Raw genomic sequence first — 4,912 nt, 5'->3', positions numbered from 1 at the left:
ATGGTGTACCACACACATTTATTACCCGCAACTTATACCCGTTTCTCAACAATTTGGTTTCATTCTTGACATGGTTACTGAAAACAGATATGATGCTATTTTTTTTTGACCAATTTCATATTTCAAAGCTTCGATTTGCTCCTTTTAAATCATTTAATTAGATCTAAACCATATATATCTATTCAACACGAATGTTTATAAGTAAACAATTCAAATGGAGTGATATGAAAAATTAATAAGCTTACTTTTAAATACATCTACAAGTATAGTAATCATCCGTTGTTCTCCTAGGCCTGTTACAACCTTTTTCTACTACTAAATTTGGAGGTGGAAAAAATACATCCAAGAATTATTCGCTTTAAAAATACCTCAAAGTTCATGGGTCCTTTCCTTTCACACACACGCACATATACACATCTTTTATTTGATTTTGAAGAGTAGCAATCACCATTATGTCAAATACATTGTATAAGAATATTAACAGTCGGATGTCTCAACATAATCATCTGTATTTATAGAAGAAACATAAAAATATTACTATGAAATTATAATACAAATTTACATGGCTAGAGTATGCTTATGGTGATAAAGATGAGAATTTTACAAAAGAAAACCATTATCTTAAAAGTGAATGTGAAAAAGGTTTAATTGTTTATACCTCATTCCAAAAAAACGGTATTCAAAAGCTTAACATCAGTAGGCTGCTAAAACCATATCACACCCAAGTTAAAAATAAATAAATAAATAAATTGAATAAAAGGCTTTCAAAACGAATGAGTTAATTCTAGTCTTGGCTGCAACATAATATGCCAACCAGAACAGTTAAAAGGAACTCAAATTAGCAACAACGTTGACTGGGAAACAAAGGAGTTAAACATCAATAGCAAGTACGAAAAAAATGTAAGAAGTACCTGAACGGACTATTCTACGGTTCCAAAATCAAGTGGCATCGACCTATGGAATGGAATATCAAATTCCAATTCTACCATAATCCTTGAACTGTACATTCTATTACAATCACTAATATAATGATCGGGACAAATCATGAAGCATGTTGACATAAAAGAACTGATTACTATGATATATGTAAAATTACCCAACTACCATTAGCTTTAAGCAACAAATTAGGAACTTACTTTCCACAGAGCAAAATTAGTTGGATATCTTTCCTGGAGTTAATTGCCACTTGTTCGCAGTCATGATTATTTTCCAAGTTATGCCTTGAAAGTCATCACTATTCAGGAAACCAATCAACTGAAAAGTATGCATCACCTTCAACTCTGTAGGCACGTCCATTACCAAGGGTCTGTGATAAATGAAAACATCGATAAGAAATGGGAAGTATAATAAATGGCAAAGTACTTTCATTTCATATAATTTTTTTCAGTCACTTCAATGAACAATAAGAAGATATATGGTTTAGCATATTAATGATTTGGGGTATGAGATCTGAAACACAAGATTCAACATTAGGAGAAAAGCAATGAATATATGCCATGTCTCGATGAAATTCCTTCACAAAATCGTCTACTTAATCCAACCATTCCTCCGATTTCGATCCTCATAGGTTTCCATCTCTTCCTGGTGGTGGAGACCACGGTGTTGGGTGGTTGAAGACGTAACCATGAATAGGACAAATACGTGCCTCAAATAAAAACCCCTACAATGAATTTCACAAAGAAAATCTGGTTAATTTATAAAATCCAATAAAAACCAGAATAAGAGGAGCCACAAGAACCTAAAAATCAAAAAGTGAAATCGATGATGCACAGTGAAGCGTTTGAGGTGAGCAAAGATGGCTATAAATGATAGTTAAAGCTAGGATTTCATTAAGAGAAAGAGGATAAAATATCACTCAGAGAGAGAGAGAGAGAGAGTCTTACCTGGAGGGCGGCGACCGGAACAAACAGTCGTGGTGGCCGTTTCAACTTCATTAGATTCCTAAAAATCCAATAAAAACATAAATTACAAAGAGTTGGTATCAATAAAATAGATAATGGTGGTAGAGACGGCGATGTATGGTGGTAAACATCATGTTTAGGGTTTTATAGCCAGAGATGGGTGAAGAGAAAATGGGAGACGATGAGGTAGACAATGGTGATGTGTGGTAAAGGTCGTGTAGTCAAGGTGAAGGTGCGATTGTTTTAGCAGTGCAGGTGGCGATGTTGGAAGTGGTCGATGGTGGAGAACGTGCAACGGGAATAGGAGTCGTCTATCGCTAGGGGTTTCAAGGTATGTTTTCTAAGGATTCAAATGAATAGGAAAACATTTAATGGGATGGATCGACAGAAATATTCCGAAATCTTAGGATTCAACAATAACTTCGATCAAAGATGGTGCTGGGTCAAAAGTCGGGTATCTATGCACTTAATAGATGTAACTAATGATTAACGTTTTGTACAACTTAAATAACTTTTGACAAACTTAAAATAATAATATTATTATATTTACAAATTGTTGTACCTTATGCATCGAGACTTGAACGTCTTAAAAAAATATTATTATTATAATCAATTTAGTTTTGGAAATATTTAGATTTCCTTTATAAGATAGTAAAGATATATATATATATATATATATATATATATAGAGAGAGAGAGAGAGAAAGAGAGAGATAATGTATGTGTATGTTTTTATGTGTGTATGTTAGGGTATTAAGTTGCTATTTTAATTGATCATTAGGGATTTTTTTTGTGTTTTTGTTGTATATAAAACTATTTGTGTAGATTTTGTTATGATACAAGCTTAGTTTTGTGTTTGATCATAGTATTTATGTTGCATGTGTATATTTTTCAAGCTATTGTGTATGTAATGCTATGATCTCTTAATAAACTTCCATGAACTCGAGATTTCATCATGTTTTTGAAGTGGTTGTAAAATAAGTTATATTATGTAACTTCACAAAATAGTTAGACATGATAAACATGTTTACAAATTTATCATGAAACTAAAAGAAATACAACAAAAGGACCTTATTTGTCAAATAAGTGAAAAATTAGCTAAAATGATCATTTTTGACTAAAATGGGTCTTTTATGTCACTTTCAGTTTTAAAGAGATTAAAATGGTTATTTTCATGAAAATGGACCTTTTATGTCAATTTTTGGTATTTTAGGACTAAAATGGTCATTTTTTGTAGAATGGACCAAGTATGACAAATTTCATTTAAAATGGGCCAATAATGTCATTTTAACTAAAATGGGCCTAAAATGTCATTTTAGCACTAATCGGACTAAAACGTTCATTTTTATTTACAAATGGACTTCTTACAATATTTTACCCTAATTGGGCCGGTTACACTCACTACATGTTTAATGGGCCTTACGACACACTTTATGCTAACTAGGCTTACAACAAATAAATACTTGACATTTCGAGAAAAACAAATTGTATTTTATCACTAATGTTTTGTAATCAATTACATACTCGAAGCATTTTCTTTAAATATTAAATAGTGTGATACTCTGTTCGTGTAAGTTTGGTTAAGGCTCTTGTGAGACATTTCATTCATTTGTACCTATCTAGTGTACACGGTAATTCCTATAGTTATAACCAGAGTCTCGTGAAAGGAGACCGAGAGTTTTGTATAGATCTATTCAGGGTTGACACCCCCACACCTGAGCAGTTTGCTACAGCTAGACCAGACCAATCTAGGGTGACAAATATCTTACTTAGATCAAGCGACGCCTGAAACATGTCAAGACATGCATAACAGTTATATCAAGCATGGTTATAACGACTCCCGTAGAGATTAACAACACAATAAACTTACAGAATACGTATACTATACTCTTGATACATTTTACAAACTATACATTTACTACATTACTCGGGTCTTGTGGTTTTTAAGGCTACAACGTTTTTACCAACAGAGAACATTGGGTTTTCTAGAAACTACATAATACACACTACAGTTTTCAAACAACAGAAAATATAGGATTTTCTGGAACACTCTCTTTTCATACATTGTCCAACACAAAACACACATGCTATAGTACAAGATTTGAAACAAAACTTACAAATCACTTTTACAGGAAATATTGGATTGGTGTTTGCAAAGTAATACAAAGTTTTCATACAAACATGCTTATGAACTCACCAATATTTTATATGTTGACGCTTTTGAAAATTGTTTTTATTCTCAGGAACTCTATAATAGCCTCGGATACTGGATATTTTGCTGCATTTTGGAATTTCTTACTAATGTCACTTTTGTTGTAATATGTGAAGAAATATACTATGTAAAACAATGTAAGTTTGATATCTCAATGTATGATGTGTGGATTTTTGTGTTTCATTTATATACAATTGTGACGATACTACACAATGATGTCATCCGCCTCCGGACGTTTCCGCCGTTCCGGTTCGGGGGTGTGGCAGATTGGTATCAGAGCCAGGTTTATAGTGAACTGTCATATCTAATCATACATGATATGCAACTATAAATATATTGGGACTAAAATACTCTGAACAAAAATAAAATACAAACCTATGTGTGTATATTAGAGTATTGTCACAATAAAGAAACAATAATAGTCTTTAGAGGAGTTGAACATCGCGGTTAAACCCTGGCAGTTATGTAGTCTTATTGGGGGTAAATATAGCCTGATCAACTATATTTATTCAAAATACGACTAACTTGTGTTTGGGAGTGATCATGGTGGACAAAGAATTTGAAACTTGTCAACCTAATACCCAAAGGATTGATAAAACAAACATAAACAATTAAAATACTATACAAGTATTTCTAGATAACATATCCTCTTCGCACATACACTTTTTACACGTTTCTCAAGCCTCCATGTTCGCACAGGCAGCATGGCTGAAAATCAACAAGGCAACCTCTACTACCAGACCATAGTGGCCAATTGATGGATTGAAGGAGAACCAGAAATGGTTCAAGAAGAAAATCT

At 32.8% G+C, this 4,912-nt stretch overlaps 1 long non-coding RNA gene across 2 annotated transcripts; it reads right to left on the bottom strand.

Moving 5' to 3' along the window:
• Positions 1-225: 225 nt before the first annotated feature.
• Positions 226-2,351, bottom strand: LOC145014081 (uncharacterized). Of its 2 annotated transcripts, XR_013665389.1 has the most exons (4): positions 1,884-2,350; positions 1,496-1,660; positions 659-1,306; positions 226-506 (listed from the first exon to the last, which is right to left on the bottom strand). It is a non-coding gene; the product is annotated as an uncharacterized LOC145014081 (long non-coding RNA). The 2 variants fall into 2 exon arrangements; XR_013665388.1 differs by having other exon boundaries at positions 659-1,660; positions 1,884-2,351.
• Between the last annotated feature and the right edge of the window lie 2,561 nt (positions 2,352-4,912).

Source organism: Lactuca saligna, chromosome 9 (assembly GCF_052625555.1).
Source record: "Lactuca saligna cultivar CGN05327 chromosome 9, ASM5262555v1, whole genome shotgun sequence".
Lineage (NCBI taxonomy): Eukaryota > Viridiplantae > Streptophyta > Magnoliopsida > Asterales > Asteraceae > Lactuca > Lactuca saligna.
This window is presented reverse-complemented; position numbering and strand designations above follow the sequence as displayed.